At 45.1% G+C, this 20,214-nt stretch overlaps 1 non-coding gene across 2 annotated transcripts in view; it reads left to right on the top strand.

Annotated features, from left to right (window-relative positions):
* Positions 1–4,393, top strand: part of LOC107539342 (uncharacterized) — a 41,202-nt gene extending 36,809 nt beyond the window's left edge. The window contains exons 8-10 of one of the 2 annotated variants that reach the window (XR_001603391.2): positions 76–239; positions 1,157–1,649; positions 4,091–4,393. This is a non-coding gene — a transcript (uncharacterized LOC107539342). The remainder of the gene's footprint in view (positions 1–75; positions 240–1,156; positions 1,650–4,090) is intronic. The other variant, XR_015714808.1, reaches the window with a different exon arrangement.
* Positions 4,394–20,214: the final 15,821 nt, after the last annotated feature.

Here is a 20,214-nt window from a genome sequence, read left to right as displayed (position 1 = left end):
TATTGAGTGTGATTTTCTCTTGGTGAGAAGGCTGTGTTGTTGTTTATTGTCTTTTTTTTTTTTTTTTTTTTGTAGAACATTGTGCTAGTTTGAAAACATGTCCACAAATTCTTTGACCCCTCTGCCAGCAAAAGATGGGGTCTATGTCCTCTCCTATTCAGTCTGGAGTGACCTTAGTGACCTGGGAATAGCTGAAAGAGCGTTGGAGGGGAACTGACTTGCTCAAAGTTGTATAGCAGGTAAGTGACAGCAGGACCTGATTTGAGTCAAAGCCTCTCCCTGTGTGATGCCATCCAAGTTAGATCATTCACCTGATTAGCTAATATTGTTATGAATCTCTTCTTTAACATGAAAAAGAGTATAGACTTCGAACCATAAACACTACACAATACTGCTTCTCCTACTTGTAAAATACCTGGCACTTGACAGTAATCAATGATCAAAGCAACAATTTCCCCTGGTCATCAAGGCTGATTAAAGGGATCATCACAATTAAGGGTGCAAGAAGGGAGCTAAAAAAAATCCTGGGGTGGATTTGTGACCCTCTAGATCTGGGTTTATATTCTGAGTTCAAGGCCTGGTTCCACCAATTGGTAGGGGTGTGGCCTTGGGCAAGTCACTTAACCTCTTTGTGTCTCACTTGTTTTCGTCCAAAAATTGGGGGTGGAGGGAATAACAGTATCTTTTTCCTAGGGCCATTGTGAGGACTGAATGAGTTAGAACTTATAAGTGCTTTTTGATCCGGGCACATACTAAACACTGATAAAGTATTACCTTGATGGCGAGGATGGTGGTCTTTGAGTGTTTACCCTGTACCGGGCTTTCCATTCATCGTCTTATTCCAGACTCACACTAACTCCAGAAGGCAATACACACACACACACACACACACACACACACACACACACACAAAATCTCCACTGAGGTGAGAGCTTGGGCTCAGAGACTTTAAATAACTTGCCCAGGTCACGCAGCAAGTACATGGTGAACCTGGAATTTGAATCTCCATTTATTTGGTTTCAAAGTCTGAATCTTTATCCACCCCCACCCTTCCTCCTGTCAGTCAGCAGCCCTCCCAGACTGGAAGAACATGGGGGCAGAAAGCATTCTTACTAATTTCCATACCCTCCACCCCCACCCCCACCCCACCCCCCAGCGCTGGAGCAGAGCGGGCATCTCATCCTGAAATTGTTTGCTGGAAGATTCCTTGACCTCTCCTCCCACTCCTGGCACTTCCAGCCCCTCAGCCGCCTCCGCTCTACTTCCTTGAACCGGCTTTTACTGAACACAAGAGGAGGGATGGTGAGAAAGCGCCTTTCTCCCCAAGGCTGCAGTGACTCAGAAGGCTGGCGCTCCCGTCTATATAAGTACATATGTTTGCACCTGCTCCGGTGGCAGCGTGCACAGAGGTGCCGCTCAGGGATGCGGGTGGAGCGGAGGCGACAGTGTGGCTCGCGGCTCAGGTCAGATTGAACTCTACCTGTTCCTACAGGACAGACTGACTGCCAGGGCCCTCTCTGCTGCATCACTGCCATGGGCCCACCTTCTCTCGGGGAGAGCATTTCCACCTGGGCCCGCAGTCTCTCGCTGCTGCGCACCCACGTCAGATCTGGAGTCTCCTGGCTGCTTTCCCAGCAGTGTAGGCCCAGGTGAGAGCCACCCAGGCCCTTGTCAGCAAAGAGAGGAGCAATCGAAGCTGCGGCAGGAGGCACCCTGCCAGGAAACGGGGGGTGTGAGGTGGAGAATCCCCTGGAAAACGTGGTCTAGAGAAAGTCTTTTATCCATCCATCCATCCATCCATCCATCCATCCATCCATCCATCCATCCATCCATCCATTTTTCCATCTGTTTTTCATTCAACCATTAGTTACATCTACCCACCGATTATATACACCCATCTTTTACATTCATTTATCTATCCCTTCAGGCACAAAATATGTACTGAGCGTTTACTTGGTGCCAGACACTGTACTGAACACTGAGGATATAGTGAACAAGTCAGGTATTTTGCCTTCGTGGTGCTTACATTCTAGCATGAATCCAGACAATCAACAGATAACCATGCCAATAACTTTTTAGTTACAGGCTCCAAGGAGTGTTATAGAAACGAGGCAGGTGGTATTAAGAGATTCTGTACCTGGAGAGCTTGAGCTAGTCTTGGAGTCAGGGAAGCTTCTGAGAGTTCATAACGAGAAAGGGCCATCCATCCATTTGGGAGCTGAGCAGATCTTTATAAGCAGAGAGAGGAACCTGAGGACAGCTTTGAGGTTGAGAAAGCCTTTGTGTCTTCTCACAGAGCAAGGGGCAGGTGGCTTGAGTGAGGGAAGGAGGAGAGAGTGATAGGAGACTGGATCTGGAGGCTTTGGGAGGCCAGATCACCCAGGGCTTTGAAAGCAATGGAAGGATTTGGTGTCTGATTTTGCTGTGGCTCCATTTTCCATTTGAAGAAGTTCCCTGGAAAGAAATGGGAGTTTCATAGCTTTGTTTAGCAGAAAGATGGCAAACCATGGCGGGACAGCGCAGAGCTCGGCTGAACTCTTGGCTCTACCACACTACAGATATGTGACCTTAGGCAGGCAGGCTCTTTAACTTCCCTGACTCAGATTTTTTACCCATCAAATAGTAACAATCCTGCTTTTCTTTCTTCCTTTGTTTAATATTGATAGAACACCTACTATGTATCAGGTGCTCTTCTGGACACTGATGGTATTCCAATGACCCAAACAGACTAAACTCACTGAGTTGTTGTAGGATTACATAAAATAATACATATAAAACATTTGGTACCATGGTTAGTCCATTGCATATGCTTATTAGATGGTGCTGTTTTGATAATTATGTTAAATATTAATCAAGGGACACTCACCTACTGCTGCTCAGTGTACTGGGAGCTCCAAGGAAACAGCAGGCAGCATTTTCCGCTTCAGTCGCAGCGCCCCCATTCGCCTCTCCTCCCAGCGCAGGAACGGGGCGCCCTTCGCTCCCAGCTCTGCCCTTGCTTCTCCGAGGAGCCTCAGATGTGTCTGCCCAGCTCCAGTCCTCATTCACTGACACAGTTCGGGGCTCTTGGTTTCGTACTTGACATTGATAATTGTTGACCCAAAATACACATTCCCTCCGTCTTCCGTACTGAACGCATCACGACTTTGTTGGTGCCTGTACTGCGCACTCTCAGGTGAATGCGAACTTTCCCAGCCTCTTTTGCACTTAGTGACAGTTACGGCCAAGGGGATGGAAGCAAAAGCCTTTTGGAAGTAAAAGGAATAAATGTAGAGCCTTCTACCTGTTCTAAATTTTTCTTTCTTTGAATGTGGTTGTGACGTCTGGAGCTGTGGCAGCCATCTGGGAACCGTGGAGTGACAACCATAAAGATGAAAGCAAAGATGATGGAACAGAAAGACCAGAAAAACCAAACAAAAAAAACGGGTCCTTGGTGAAAAATCTGATTATTTGAATTTTCTGTTACTCAGAGCTGAATGGTCTACCTGTCTTATGGTTATAACAGCCTTCCAACTTGCCTCCCCCAGGTTTAGCCTCCTAATTCATCCTCTGCGTAGCTGCCCAAAGTATGTTTTGAAATATACAGACCTGATCACTCCTGGTTGAAAAAAATTTTTTTACTATATCTTTATTGATTTCAGAGAGAGGGAGAGAGGGAGTTGAAACATCAATGACGAGAGAGAGTCATTGATTGGCTGCCCCCTGCACACCCTGGACTAGGGATGGAGCCCGCAACCCGGGCCTGTGCCCTGACCGGAAATCCAGCTGCGATCTCCTGGATCCCAGTAGATGTTCAAGCGCTGAGCCATGCCCGGCTGGGCTGGAAATTTTTCTAAAGGTTTCCCTTCACCTACAACAGTTCCTGGGCATTGTGTTATTTTCTGGCTAAATAAAGGTTTCAGAGAGCACCTCAGCACCTTGATGAGGTGGTGGTGTTTTTTTTCTGATGAATATTGCAGTAATATTTTAAATAAAAGTATTAAATTTTAGTTTACCTGAACTTAAAGGAAAAAACAAGTGAAGTGAAATTAAAGCAATTGCTGATTTTCAAAGAATTTTTCTTCACCCGTGGGATATTGTTTCTTAACAGGTCACTCTGAGGGAATTATTAAGGAGATACGACAACTAAATGCAGTGTGAGACCCTGGATAGGATTCTGGACTGGAAAAAGGACAGCAGTGGGGAAATGGACAATATTTTAATGCGGCCTGTAGTTTTGTTAATAGTGTTCTGTCGATGCCGATTTCTTTGTTTGGTGATTGTACCATGGCCACGTAAAATGTTAACATTAACAGTAAAATGTGAGTAGCATACCAAATTCTCTGTATTATTTTTTTTAACTTTTCTGTAATTCTAAAAATAACTCAAAATGTTCTTTAAAATTACTTTAAGGTTAAGAAATTTATAAAATACAAGAGAATAGAGTAGTTTTTAATTACGTTTTTATTCTAGAGAGTATGAGATCACTCCCTGTTATGAAACATGATGGCATTAGCACCCTTAAAATTATTTTCATTTTCTCTTTCCCAACTTGCCAATTTTTGTTAATTATTTTCATATTGTCAAGATTTAAAACATTGACTTTTTTTTGGCAACCGTAATTATTACTGGAGCTGTTGAAACTTAATTATGTATTGAAATAATTCAGTGCTCACCACTACTCCTTTTGTTTCCCGAATTCTTTATTTTGATTTATCTCTTTATTGGCTGAATTTCATATATAAGTACTCTTCCCATGAATGCCTCATTGCTTCTGTGTTGTCTGAGCTCATGAACACTTGAAAATGTCTGTGTGTCGCCATCACATTATACAAATGAAAGCTTGGCTGGGTATCAGTTCTGTCTGTTCAGAAAGAACTCTGTAGACATTGCTCTACTATTTTCTGTCCTGAAGGGTTAAACTTTTTTTTACATACAGTGGAGTTAAATTTTTGGTAGATTGTTTTATGAAGTTTAATACATATAACATTCACATAACAACAATCAGAATCAGAATCAGAATAAAAAACAGCCCCATCATTCCTCAAAATTTCCCCATCCTGCCCCTTTATAGATAAACTTTCCCCTAACCATTAAACCCTGGCAACCACTGATCTATTTATTCTTTGTCCCTATAATTTTGCCTTATAGATGTCATACAAATGGAACAAATTATACATTACGTAGCCTTTTGTTACTGATTTCTTTCGCTCAGCATAATGCCTCTGAAATGCATCCATATTGTTGTGTGTACACACGGTTCATTCTTTTTATTACTCACTAGTATTATATTGATGATCCACAATTTGCTTATCAATTATTGAGGGCCAGGGTGGCTCAACCATTTTCCTTCCCACCAGCGATGTGTGAGAGCTTACTGAGCATGGAACTCTATAGGGGAGGTTCCAATTTTTGGCCTATTTTATGTCTTAATGTTTCATTTTGGGTGGTCTTTATGTATTCTGATTACAAGTGCTTTGCAAAATGTGTAATTTGCAATTATTTTCTCCCCATATGGAGTTTGTTTTTTCTCCATTCGTCCAGCAGAGCACACATTTTAAATTCTGATGAAGTCCGATTTGCGGGTAATTTTTAATGGATCATGCTTTTGGCGCCATGTCTATGAACTCTCTGCCTAACTAAAGGTCGCGAAGATTTCTCCTACATTTTCTTTGAAAAGTTTTGGTTTATATTCTACCTGTGATCATTTTGAGTTAATTTTTGTATAAGGAGTAAGGTATAAGTTGAGGTGTTTTGTTTTTGTGTGTGGATACCCCAATGTACCAACACCGTTTGCTGAAACCCCTCGTTTCCCCATTGAATTGCTTTTGCACCCGTGCTGAGAGGCCGTTGGCCTAGCCTCTAGCCCTGGGCCATCGATCCTGCGCCTGTCCTGGTGTTAACACCTCGCTGTCTTTATTACTGCGGCTTTATAGCACATGTTAAGCTTGGCTAGTGCGAGCCCGCCAACATTGTTTTCTTTATCAAAATGGTTTTGGCCATTCTAGCTCTTTCGCTTATTCATATACATTTTAGAATCACCTTGCCTATATCTGCAGAAAAGGCCCTGCTGTGACCTCTGTCAGAACTGCATTAGTTTGGGGATACCTGATGTCGTAACTGCGCTGTCTTTCGATCAGCAAGTGTGCTATGACTTTCCATTTTATTTAGGTCTTTTATCCGAGATTTGGAGTTTCAGATCCCACACATGTTCTGTTAGACTTATACCCAAATATTTTTACCTGTTTAGGACTTATTATGAAAGGTACTATTTTTAAAACTTCAGTTTCTAATTGTTTATTAATAATACATAGAAATAGGATTAATGTTTACATGTTGACCTTATATCTTGTGACCTTGCCAAACTCACCGATTAGTTCTAGTAGCTTTTTCTCTTCGTATATTCCTTGGAATTTCCTATATAGACAATCAGATTGTCTATGATAGGGACAGTTTTTTTTTTTATTCCTTTCCAATATGTATGCCTTTTATTTCTTTTACTTGCCTTTTTGCAGTGACTAGGACTTACAGTACAATGGCAAATGCCCTTTTAATGTCCAGTAATTTTCTTTTCTCTGAAGTGTACTTTGCCTGATATTAATAGAGCTGCCCCAGTTTTCTTTTTGTTGATACTTGCACGGAGTATTATTTTCATCCTGCTAACCTACCTATGTCATTCATTTAAAATGAGATTCTTGTCAAGAGCTTATAGTTGAGTCTTTTTAAAAATTTAAATTTGACAGTCCTTATCTTTTAATTGGTTTGTTTAGAGTATTTTCATTTAATGTAATTATTGGTAAGTTTGAATTTAGGTCAACAATTTGATTAGTATTTTCTTTCTCTTTTAAATCATTTCTTATTTTTCAATTATAGTTGACATACAATATTATATTAGTTTCAAGTGTATACCCCAATGATTAGACATTACATAACTTATTAAGTGAACATCCCGATGTATCTCATACCCACCTGACACCGTGCATACTTATTAGAATATTACTGACTCTACTCCCCATGCTGCACTTTACATCCCATGACTATTCTGTGACAACCACTTTGTGCTTCTTAATCCCCTCACCTTTTTCACCCATCTCCCCAAACCTCTCCCATCTGGCAACCATCAAAATGTTCTCTGTATCTATGAGTCTGTTTCTGTTCTACTTTGTTTATTTTATTTTTTAAATTCACTTGTGATAGATATGTTTTTACTGCCATTTTATTGTTCATATTTTTAATCTTTTTTCTTCTTCTTAAAAAAGACCCTTAACATTTCATGTAATACTGGTTTGGTGGAGATGAACTCCATTAGCTTTTTCTTGTCTGGGAAGGTCTCTATATGTCCCTAGATTCTAAATGGTAGCTTTGCTGGGTAGAGCAATCTTGGTTGTAGGTCCATGTTTTTCATCACTTTGAATATTTCTTGCCTCTCCCTTCTGGCCTGCAGAGTTTCTGTTGAGAAATCAGCTGACAGTCCTATGGGAGCTCCCTTGTAGGCAGCTAATTGCTTTTCTCTTGCTGCTTTTAAGATTCTCTCTTTGTCTTTAACCTTTTGCATTTTCACTATGATGTGCCTTGGTATGGGCCTCTTGGGTTCATCTTGTTTGGGATTCTGACTTTCTGGACTTGTAAGTCTATTTCCTTCACCAGGTTAGGGAAGTTTTCTGTCATTTTTTTAATTTCTTGCTCTCTCTTCGTCTGGCAACCCCATGACACAAACATTGAAATGCTTGAAGTTGTCCCAGAGGCTCCTTACACTATCCTCATTTTTTGGATTCTTTTTTCTTTTTTGTGTTCTGATTGAGTGTTTTATGCTTCTTTTTATTCCAAATCGCTGATTTGACCCTCTGCTTTACCTACTCTACTGTTGATTCCCTGTAATTAATTCTTTATTTCAGTTAGTGTATTCTTTATTTCTGACTGGTTCTTTTTTATGTTTTCTGGTTCTCTTTTCATGTTTCCTAATCTCTTTGTTGACTTTCTCTCTGAGATAGTTGAGGATCCTTATAACCAGTGTTTTGAACTCTGCATTTGATAAATTGCTTGTCTCCATTTTTTAAAGTTTTTTTTCTATAGTTTTGTTCTGTTTTTTCATTTGGTACATGTTTCTTTGTCTCCTCATTTTGGCGGCCTCCCTGTGTTGGTTTCTATGTATTAGGTGGAGCTGTTATGTCTACTGGGCTTGTTAGAGTGGCCTTATATAGTGTCCTGTAGGGCTCAGTGGCACAGATTCCCTTGTCACTCAAGCTAGGCACTCCCTTCAGGTGCACCCCCCCCCCCCCCAGTGTGTGCTGTGAACGCCTTTCTGTTGTAGTTGTTAGCAAATCAATGAGAGGGATTTATTATCTTCAGGCAAACCAGCGGAGGACTGGCTGCAACCACCATGGAGGATCAGCTGTGCAGGGGCTGACCCCACAGAGCAGGGCTTAATTCAGCAGGCCTCTGGTGCCCACTGAGTCTGCCCCTTGAGTGTGTGGCTTATGGAGGTGGTTGGGTGGTGCTTCATTGCGGTCTGAAGCTGTCCACTGGGTGTACTGGCCTTGGAGCCTCTGGGGAGGTGGAGGCCAAGGTCAGTCACCACCTGTGTTCTGCCTGAGTCCACCTGGCATGAGCTACAAAGCAATCTGTAGATGGCTGAAACTTGTGCTGGGCTTAGAGGTACACAGGAGAGGCCAAGCTGTGAACCAAGGCCAGCTGCTCGTAGTGCCGGGCCTGGGGCCACTTAGCAAGATGTACAGGGCACGCCAAGGCCAGATGCTGCTTGTGTGGGCCAGCAAGTTGGGTGGGGTGGGGCCTCAGGGAATCAAGAGGCGGGGTGAACAGTGTGAGCCAGGTCGATGGAGACTCAGATATGGCACCTGCCAGCTGGCTCTGTGGGGGGGTCTCAGAGAATGAACAATGGCTTCTGCCAGCACTTTTGTCTGGCAGAAAGCTGCCCTCCCCAGCTCTCGCCCTGATGCCAGGCAATTCAGTTCCTGCACATATGTCCTTTGTGCCTTTCTAGCTGCTGCCCAGGCCCTGGAGCTCAGAGGGAGTGCGTCTGAGTAAGTCTGTGTGCGCCCGTTAAGAGGAGCTGCCTGGGACTCCTGCAGCCTCCATCTCCCTCGGCCTCAATCCCTGCTGGTTTTTACAGCCAGAAGTTATGGAGATGTCTCCTCTCGGCACTGGAACCCTGGGCTGGGGGGCCTGATGTGGGCTGGGACCCCTCGCTCCTCAGGGGTTATCTCCATAGCCGAGACATCCCTCCCCATTTTTATCTGCCACACATGGGAATGGCACCAGCCTATTCTGCTTCTCCGCCCCTCTTACCAGTCTCAGTGTGGCTTCCTTCAATCCTTAGTTGTAGGAACTTCCATTCAGCTAGATTACAGGCAGTTATGGTTGATGGTTCTTCTGTAGTTTAGTTGTAATTTTGATCTGGTTGTGGAAGGAGGCGAGTTTGTGTTTACCTATGCCTTCATCTTGACCAGAAGTCTTTTATTCCTTTTTTAAAAAAATAATCCTCACTGAGGATAGGTTTTTATTGATTCTAGAGAGACAGGAAGGGAGAGAGAGAGACACATTGATGTGAGAGAGAAACATTGATTGGTTTTCTCCTATTCGTGCCCCGACCTGGGATTGAACCCACAACCTAGGTCTGAGCCCTAATTGGAAATTGAATCTGCAACCAACTGAGCCACCTGTCCAGGGACATATTCTTTTTTTACTTCTGGGTGTTTTTTTTCCCCTCTGTTGTCCCTTTCCTGATTTCTTTGTATTTTTTGAATATTTTTTTAGTATTCCATTTAAACTTTTCCAGTGTTTTTTACTATATCTTTTTCCCCCTTACTATATCTCTTTGTAAAGAGATATAATAGTTTTTAGTGGTTGCTCTAAGGCTTACAGTATATATACAGGACTTTTAACAGTTTACTAGGATCATAGAAATGTAGTGATTAACTCAGTGTAGGGGTGGAAAAAAGAAAAACGTTAAGTATGATTCTGAAATTCTTGGATCAGGTAATTGGGTATAAAGTGATGTCATTCACTATCAGGGTGACTATAAATTGGGGAACACATCTGGGGGAAATGAGTTTTGTTTGGAACATGTGGAGTTTGGGATACCCGTCGAGCATTCAGGTGGAGATGTCAGAAAGCAATCTATCACATGGGCCTGAGGCAAAATGAAGGATCCTGGGCTTACGGATAGATTTGGAAGTTATTAGCTGCAGTCAACATCTGTTGTTTTTTACACTCAACATTTGTTTGCCTCTGGTAAACCATCCCAACTGTTGGCCTCGTGAGAGGGACTAACCCAGTGTCAACTCAAGAAGTGGGCCTTGAGTGGACTCAACTAATTATCCTATCTCATTTCTCCTGGCCACAGGCTTTGGTTCAGGGTTAGACTTGTAACCAAATTTGGCCAGTGAGAATGATGTCTAATCCTTCTGTCCCATGGTCCTGGGGAGACACACTTTGTTTCTAATTGGAGCTAATTGGATAGGAAGTAAGATCTGAAGCTGCTGCTGTCATCTGTCTTCCCTGAAGGACAAGCCATCTGAAAATATGTCAGCAAGAGAGGAAGCAAAGGGATACCAGGAATAAGTGGGTCCAGGGGATACTGTTTGAGCCCCTGATCAATCTGTGCTTAGTCTCTAGACTTTTCAATCATGTGAGCCAATAGGTTTTATATTTCCTAAATTATGTTGGACCAAGCTTTCTATACCTTTCTAGTGGGCATAGAAGCCATGGTGGTGCATGAGCATGTGGAATGAGTGCATCAAGAGAGCAGAAAAGAGGGCGCCCCACGTGAGGGACAAGCAGCGGGAAAGGAGCCCGTGAGGGAGGGTGAGAGGAGCGCTCAGAGACAGAGGCGAGATCTTTGTCTTGGAAGCCTTAAAAGAGGGTGAGTCGAGAAACAGAGAATAATTACCGGTGTAAAATACCAATCGAGGATCAGCCAGGTAAGAACTGAGAAGGGCCCTTTGGATCTATCAGCAGTTGTAGTTACCAAGCTAGAAGGATTCTTGAATTATCACTCTATACTCTCTTCCACAGACAAAAAAATAAAAATAAAAATTGAGGCAATGAGATAGTTGGGTTTTTTTAATAGCAGATACAAGATGACAATAAGTAAAGATCAGGGGTCCAAGGGTCCTTAAAGGTCTCCTGACTCAGTTACTTATCCGATACTTGCGTCTCTTATACAACATCTCTCTGAAGCCTGTGCTTCAATACAAGTGCTGGGAAAGAACCCATTACTTTCCAGGTCTAATGAGAACCCCGGTTTCTGACTTCTTACACTATGTTTTCTTTACTCCACAAAGCAGACATGTGCCAGGAGATTGTATGAATCTTGAATTGATCCCTGGGGAAGCTAGTTGGATTTTGGGAACTCAGAAGATTAAGTCAGACTTTGAGCTTTAAGGAAGCCCTTGGCCGAGATGGAACCCTCTCCTGTAACTCTGCGCGCTCCCTGAATAAAGCCAAATCCTTAGGGAATTCCGGGACTGGATATTCCAGGACCAGCACAGCATTTCCATGTGCATGTGTATAGGCACCTCAAACCCAACATGCCAAAAGCTGAACTCATTACCTTGCTCTACTAAAACCTACTTTTACTATTGAGACTCTGACTCCCCTTATACCCGTGTGCTCAAGGTAAGACCCTCCAGGTCTCCTTGCCTCTTCTCTGTCCCCCACTCCCTATTTCTTATGATCACCACCGTCTTCCCAGGGATCCTTAGAACTTGTCAACTTCTCCTTATTCCACCATCACACCCAAGTAGAGGCCACCATTACCTCTCATCTGGACAATGGTCAGTCTCCCAATTGGTTTCCTGCTCCCAGTGTCTTCCCATATCACCTGATCTCCACAGGGAAGCCTTATTAGACTCCTGCTCAACACCCTTCAGTGACTTGCCATTGCCCTCAGGACAAAGCACAGGCTCCCTAACATGGCCTGGAGTGTGGCCTTAATCCTGGGGCTATTTAGCCTCACCTTGTGTCTCCCTTTCTCACGCTCATGTCTTCTACCTCCTTGAAGAAGCTCTGCTGTTTTTCTCTTTTCTTGGAACTGTTTTGCGTCACCTCCCTCTTCCTTTCAATAATACCTGTGAGTTCTTTGTTTGGATAGCACCTTCTCAAGAAATCCTTCCCTAACGCCCCACCACTGGCAGGACTGGTGCCACCCCTATTCTCCCACAGCATGTTGGGGTTCCTCAATTACAGAACTCTTACTGTTCTCTAGTTACCTGTTTTGGAATATTTCTCCCCTGTTTTGCTTTAAGGTCCATGAGGATAAGAACCATGCCTGCCCTCTTTATCACTGTCTTCTTATTGCCTGGCACAGTGCCTGGCACACAGTGTGTGTTACGTGTATACAATTCTCTGGTTTAGTTTTCGTTTAATGCTTATGGTGTTGTTAGCACCACTTGGCTGAAAATAAGCTGAGCTCGGGTAAGTTCATGTTACAACATTCTTATTACACCTTACAGAGTCCAGCTGAGCACAGGCCCTTGCTAAGATACAAACCCTCAAAGATCTTCCCCAGGAATGAACATTTTCAATGCCAGAAATTTCTCCTGGAACCCCAGTAAGCCCCTTGATGACATCAAAGCCAATCAGATTTTCTGGTGAGCATGAGCTAAAAACCATTAGTAAATGTGATTTAAGCCTAAATCCAAGGCCTTGAAGGTCTAATCATCCATTCACTCATTTGTTCAGCAAATACTGTTGGCACCTATTCCATGCCAGTCCCTGTGCTAGATGCTGAGGGCACAAGACCAACAGGGTCCCTGTCCATTGGTTAACATGAAGGTGGTCAGGTTGAGCATGGGGAAAGGGATGGCTATAAATTACATAATTACCTGGTGATTTTGATTAGTGCTACGAAGGAAAGCATTGGGTGCTCTAACAGCATATAATAAGGGGACCTGATGTAGGCCTCAAGAATCAGAGAGTGTTTCCCTGAAGCAGTGACGTAAGGTATACATGTATTTTGCCAGGCAATGAAGTGAGCAAAGAGTGTTCCAGGCAGAGGAAGCAGTGGAGCAAAGGGGTTTGGAAGGTGTGAGGGGGCATTATGCCTTTAGTTCCCGAAGGAAGGCAACCGGCAAGGCATTTGAGGGGAGAGATGGGCAAAATGGGGCTGGAGAACAAATCAGATCCAGATCATGCAGGTCCTGTAGACTTGTAGATTTCTATCTAAGAATAATGGAAAGCTCTCACGGTGAACTGTTCAATCCTCTGAGCAAACAGGAGTAGCTGGTGTCAAGTACTTGGTATGTGTTTGTCATAATATCCATGCATGGTAGGTGTAGTGGTTTAAAACTTGGCTGCAAATGAACACTCCTCTCACTTAGAGGTAGGCTCTATTCCCCGCCCCTTAATCTGGGTGGGTTTGTGATGGCTTTGACCAATCGAGTACAAAGGAAACGACTCTATGTGACTTCCATGTTTCATAAAAGGTCACGAAACTTGAGCCTGTTCACTAGAAAACTAGCTCTTCGATGATAGAGTGCCCACAGGCAAGTGCTCTAGTCATTGTTACAGATGAACCCAGCCTTTGAGTCACCCCAGATGGGGACTGTGTGAATGAAGAAACTTCCAGGTTATTCCAACCTCCAGCCATTTGGGTTTTCCCATTTTGAGGCCCCAGATTCATGCAGCAGAGACAAGCCAAACCTGTTATGTCCTTCTGAATTCCTGACCTAAGGATCTGTGAGCGTCATAAAATGGTGGTTTTGTTATGCCACAAAGTATTAATATGGAATAGATATTATGCAGAAGCAGATAGCTGGAAGAAGTATTATTATCCCATTTTACAGATGGAGAAGCTGAGTTTCAGAAAGATTAAGCAGAGCCAAGATCTGAACCAAGGTGTGGGTAATAAAAGAGCTTGTTCTCTTAGGCGCCACCTGCTGAGTTAAGCTCCTTGACAAAACCTCCCAAGTACCACCCCTATTACTGTTTCAATCTGGACACCCTCCTCGGCCAATCGAGATTTTAATGGCCGATTTAGTTAGAGAAACAGCCTTTATGAAATATTTGAGTCACAATCTTTTCAAATAATTGAAAGGTATCCACTCTGCGATCAGTTCTTTCCTGATTTTATTTTCCCTTCCACACCTCCAGGCAGGAGCCAGACACTTCTGCCAAGCCTGACAGATCTGCTCCGCCTCTCCTCCGTCTGCCCCCCGAGTGCAAATACCCACGGGCCCCCATTAAATCCCAATCAGGCTTGGAGAGAGCTGATTCAGCCCCCCCTCCTGCCTCCCAGGAAGAGTTAAGGATGAGCAGATCATTTATTGGAGTAATTCTGGGAGCTAAGGCAGAGCCATGGCTGGAAGCCACCCACTAACTAGAAACCCAGGACATCAATCAACCAAACTGATTTTTCCGCTGCCGCAACCATTTAAACAGTTAGCTTTGCTTGGGGCTTTGTCCAAAGTTACTCAACCAGTGGGTTCCTGAACGATAAGTCACCACAACCTCATTTCACTGTCTCTGTGTCCTGGGGCTGCCTCTTTACTCACTTCTTGTGAGGGGTTGAAGTTCATTTGTTGCACTCTAAAGAGAAGAGAGTCTGCACTGCTTGCGCACCCGCTCTGGCTATAGCAGGAAGATGAAAAAGGAGCCCGAGGTCTGCTGGGATATTAATATACTTCTCATTTGACGCCCTGCAGAGGCAGGGGAAGGTGTTTTAAGTCCATTTCAGCGCCCCCTGCTGGTCCCCTTTCCAACTGCAGCAGATGCATGATCCAGATTGTGGGGGCGCGTCTGGGGGGTTGGGGGTGGATCCTTACAAGCCATGTGTAAGGGGAAGGGAGAACTTAGCCATACAAACCTCTTTCCCTCATTTTACAAGTGGGGAAACTGAGGCCAAAAAGAAAAATAGGATTTATTCAAGGTCATGGTTTACTAAGTCTAGGTTAACTTCAGAACTGCTCTCTGTGGTTGGCTTTTTTTTCTTTTCTGGGACCCAGGAGTGCCCAGCACAGCATGAAATCAGGAGGTCCTGGATGTGAATCCAAGCTCTTCCACTTCATAGTTGTCATGAGAAGGTAGTTCTCTGAGCCTCAGATTACTCACCTGTAAAATAGGGGGTAAAGAGAAAAAAGTAAAATAGGGGTTTGTAAACATCCCTTCACCACACACTGGTTCAAAAACGACAATCTACCGTGTGCCAGGCCGGGTGCTGGGTACTTGGAATTTAACAAGGCACAGGACATTGCAGTGCCTGTTCTCTTTGAGGGTGGCAGTCTAGTGAGAAAACTAGAAGACACACAGACACAGAGCAGAAACTCAACAATTGTTAGAAGGAAGCCACTTTCCCGTGATTCCCCCCCACTTTCCGAGTGTGGGGAGGCTTGGGGTTTTGCCCCAGCTGTATAAGGCTAGGAGTGTAGATGACTTGAAGAGATTAAGTTGTTTGAAGGCCCAGACCACATAAATCTTTGTATTCACTGTGCCGGGCCCCAGGATGCCCTCAGTAAGTACTTGCTGGGCGGCGCGGACGCCCGGGTTCTGGCTCCCTCTGGCGCGCCGGCGGCCAGCCGCCCGCTGTCCGTGGTGCTGAAAGCAGATCCCTGCGCTCGGCTTCAGGCGGCGCAGGTGCCGCGGCGGAGACTGGAGCCCGGGGGGCGGGGGGCCAGCTTCTCACTCGCTGTTAGTGACATCTTCATCGCCGTATCTTGGAATCTAAAGCTGATACCTCTTTTCCCAGCTGTCCCCACTTGGCTTTTTTTTTTTTTTTTTGCTGGCTGGCTGGAAACTCTGGGCAGATAGGTGTTCTTAATGACCGCACAGGTTCACAATCTCTGCAATGGGAGCCCATAGCCCGATTTGAAATTGTTCTTGAAAATTGGTGGACCCTTTTTAAACGTCTTTCTAAGCAAGGAAAAGGAAACAATCATAGATTCCTCCCCCTCCCCACCCCCTGCTGATTTCACCCATGTCTGTCACCCAAGAATGTAGGCAGCTCTGAGTCAGAACTGGCCAAAAAGGCAGAGAGGTAGGGCATGAGATCAACAGTCTGGAGCTGGGTGAGTGTTACAACTGGCAGGGTGATTCATTTTAACCAGTATTTCATGTGATCATATTTGTCCATTTATTCATTCTATAAATATTTATTGAGTGCCTACCACTGCCTGGCACTGTTATAGGATCTCCAGATACAGTCAAGTATAAGAGAGACAATGTCTCTTGCCTCCTGGAACTTACATTCCAGTGAGAGAAACAAACAATAAACAAATATACAAATGAATGTGTCGTATAATTCTAGGCAAGAGGATAGATAATGATAGGGAATGTCCTTTTAGATAAGATAATCATGGGAGTCCTCTTTGAGGAGGTGACCTTTGAGCGCAGGTGCCAATTAGTTGAAAAAATTAAGACATGTAAATATTGGGGAAGGGCTGTGTTCCAGGCAGAGGGAACAACAGGAACAAAAGTCTTAAGGTGTCAACAAGACGGTATGTCCGAGGAACAGCAAAGAGACCAGTGTGAGTGGAGCAGACTTATCAAAAGGACATTAGAAAAGGTTGGATAAATATACAGAGATCAGACCATGTGCCTTGGGGAGGGCAAAGCAAAATGCTCAGAATAGAAGAAGCACAGAATTACAGTTACTGGTGCACCTGCCTACTCTTCCTGAGCCCTCCCCCCCACACCTTTATTAATTTCCTACTTCCCTACATTAAACTCTTTTGCTTTTAAAAGCCTAGGTGGTTTCTTTCTTCTATACTGAACCATGACTGATCACTATGATGTACTCTTACGCATCCTTCAAAACCCACCATAGTCTCCAGCTCCAGGTGACTTCCCTTATCAGCCAGGCTGGCGTGGGCATCTCTCCTTTGTGATTCCACAGTTGCCCTTATCTCAGACTTTTCCACATGGTGCTGAAATTAACTGTTTACTTTTATCATCCCACCAGACTGTGATCCCAGAGGGCAGGGCCAGGGTCTTCAAAGCCATGCATCTGAGCGTTTAGTGGAGAACCTGACCAATGGCAGGTACTCTGGGAACATTTTGTGGAATGAATGCAGAAAAGGTAGCAACCTGTCAGTTCAATAGGATTTAGGAGAAATTGTAAGATTCATGGACTGAGAAAAAAGCAATTTAATCTCCCCCTTTGGCAAAAAGAAACTTACTTCTTATTAAGAGCTATTATTAGGAGCGATGTACCTCAGGGAGCCCCTGGGATGATGAGGGGCTGCTCTCAGATCAAGCATCTCATTTCAGATCAAATATTTGGGATCCCTCCGTGGATCTGCCCCCCTCCTGATGCCCTCAGGCTGATCCTGAGGAATTTAAGCAGCATAAGCGAAAAGAGCCCTGGGTTTTGAGGCAGACCCTCTGGATCTAGCTTATTGGCTGTGTGACCTCAGGCAAGTGACGGCATTGCTCTGAGCTCAGTGTCCTCATCTGCGGACTGGAGTTAATAATATCTCCATCATAAGGTTGTTGTGAGGGACAAATGAGGTGGTTTAGGAGAAGTACCTAGCACCCCTCAGGGACGCAACACATGCTAGCTCTGATGAGATTTCAGTAATTCGAGGTTGAAGTTTTTCTCTTCTTCATCTGGGCAAAATTACAGCCCACCACTGGCCTCTTTTATGCCTGGTGGCAGAGGTCAAGAATGTGAAACCTGTAGTTCAGGACCCAGAACGCAGTAGGTGCTGGGTGAACAGGTGTCCCTTTTTGCCAAGTGCTCTTTGGATCTTGTCCAGGACTTGTTCCCGGATGGCTGGGAGTGCGGGAGGAGCGTCATGGGCAGACATGACATAGCAGAAAGGGCTCGGTCTTCCCAGTGAGACAGATCTTGATGCAAGTCTTGGCTCCACCACTTACTTGGGAAGTCATCTCATTTCTCTGGGCTTCAGTTTCTTCATCTTCAAAGTGGCTCTACAATGCCTCCCTCCCAGGGCCACTGATTGCTTACTGCAGATTGGCATCCCTGTTCCTGGCACTGTGGCTGGCACAGGGTCGCTCTCAGTGATTAGTAAGACATATGCATCTCCTGCTCCGGGCAGCAGTCTCCTCTGTGAGGAAGTGGTCCACAGCCTGGGCTTTGGAGGCAGGTCAACTTGGGCTCTACCCCATTTATGAGCTGTGTGACCTTAGCCGAGTCACTGCCTCTCTGAGCTCAGTTTCTTCCTCTGACAGAGGAAGACAACCTCCCTCAGGGGTTTGCTTGAGAACAAATGAGGTAACACTTGGAGACGACTCAGCAGCACTGGCGTCAAGTTGATGGGTGATGACTATTATCCGGAGTAATGAAGTTCGGTTGCCAGCTGAGGCAAAATAGCAGCGAGGGGAAGTTGTGCCCACTGGGGACGGGAAGTGCTCTCCCAGGCCAGTTCATCAGCTGGCTGTTGGCTTCTGTCTGCACCTCTTGGCTGGGAGGAGAATGCAGCTGCTTTTGCTACCAGAGAGCTCTCTGCAGCTAGGAAAACTGGTGCCTTCCTCCCAAGGTCTTGCCTGCCCTCCTCCATTTTAACCAGTTTTAAGTGTGTAAGTCAGTGGCATTAAGGACATTCACACTGTTGTGCACCCAGCTTGGCTGTTTCCAGGACTTCTTCATCATCCCAAACAGAAACTCTGTACCATCTAAGCAGCAACTCTCCCCCATCCCCAGCCCCTGGTAACCTCTATTTACTTCCTATGAACTTGCCAGTTCTAGGTAGCTCAGAGGAGTGGAATCACACAGCATTTGTCCTTTTACGTCTGGCTTATTTCACTTAGCATAATCATTCAAGGTTTGCCCATGTTGTACATGTATCAGAACTTCATTCTTTTTTATGGCTGAAGCCATATTGACAGGCACTGGTTTGTTTTCACCTTTTATCTATTGACAGGCACTGGTTTGTTTTCACCTTTCGGTTGTTGTGAATGGTGCTGCTGTGAACACTGATGCACGAATCTGTTTGAGTCCCTATTTTCAGTTCTTTGGGTATATCCCTAGGCGTGAAACCACTGGGTCGTATGGTAATTCTATTTTAACATTTTGAGGAACCACCACATTTTTCCCCCCACAGTGGTTGCACCATTTTATATTCTTACTACAATGCATGAGGATTCCTATTTCCCCATGTCCTTGACTTTGGTTCTTTGAGGTGCATTGGGAGACCCTTCCCTCTGCCTGGAAGGCCCCTTCCTTCCCTTTGCTTGGGGAAAGCCTGCTTGTGCATCAGCTCCTACTTAGCTCTCACTTTCTCTAGGAAGCCTTCCCTGGCTCCCCTCCCCCGTGCCCGCCAGGCTGGGTTGGGAGCCCCTCTTCTGTGTCCCTGCAGTATCCAGGCCTCCTCCTAACCCAGCACTTGTTATACTGCTGGGCGTTGTCTGTTCATACAACTAGCCCCCAACCTGGACCACGAACACAAGGAGGGCTCATGGTCCTCACTCTGTGTGGCACGGTTCATTCCCAGGGCCAAGCACAGAATGGCATATTGTGACATTTCAATATGAAAGCATGACGGGGCGAAAGAGAGAGACTGAGCACCACTACACCTTAAGTACAGCTTCTGACTCCCTGTTTCTGTTCCCGTGGCAGCCACACACTGACATGGCTCCGGCAACCAGGAGCCGGTGCGGGTCCTCCGAGATTCGCTGGGCGCGTTGCAGCAGAAAGAACGATGCAGCGTGAAGAGCTGATGGGAGAGTGGGGACTGAACTCCGCTGAAATCCTCCCCAGTGATCATGTCACCTGCTGCTACCTTCCCGGTGTAACAAGTGAACAGAGAAAATACACAGAGCTTTGTGGGCGAGGCAGAACCAGGGCGGAGAAAAGCTGGGAAGCAATACAACCCGTGGCTGGGCACAAGCCTGGAGTCCCACAGCCTGGTTTCAAGCTGTTGTCTGCCATTTCCTAGCACATGACTTGATGCCAGTGACTTCCCTTCTCCCAGCCTCCGTTCCTTATCTGTAAAGTGGGGGTAGGAATCATATCTAATTTCAGGGTTGTTGGGAAAATCAAGTTTATAAATGGATTACAACAGGGCCTTTAAGAAATGCTGGCTTTATGGGGTTTTTTACTTTTTCTATTCCTACCAACAGAATGTTTTGAGGGCTGGTTGTTTCAACGGCGGCCTTCTCTTTAGTCTGGTGAGTGGGAGACCCACGTGCACCGCAGACATGCGGGGCAGGGAGCACGCTGGGGCTTTGGAGTTGGCCCTGACCCCTGCCTGAAGCGTATGATCCTCCTATGTTCAGATGACTCAGGAGCTCCGAGAGGCCAGGTATCCACGAGCTGCC

The sequence above is a fragment of the Miniopterus natalensis genome, chromosome 7 (genome assembly GCF_054644295.1).
Source record: "Miniopterus natalensis isolate mMinNat1 chromosome 7, mMinNat1.hap1, whole genome shotgun sequence".
Lineage (NCBI taxonomy): Eukaryota > Metazoa > Chordata > Mammalia > Chiroptera > Miniopteridae > Miniopterus > Miniopterus natalensis.
This window is presented reverse-complemented; position numbering and strand designations above follow the sequence as displayed.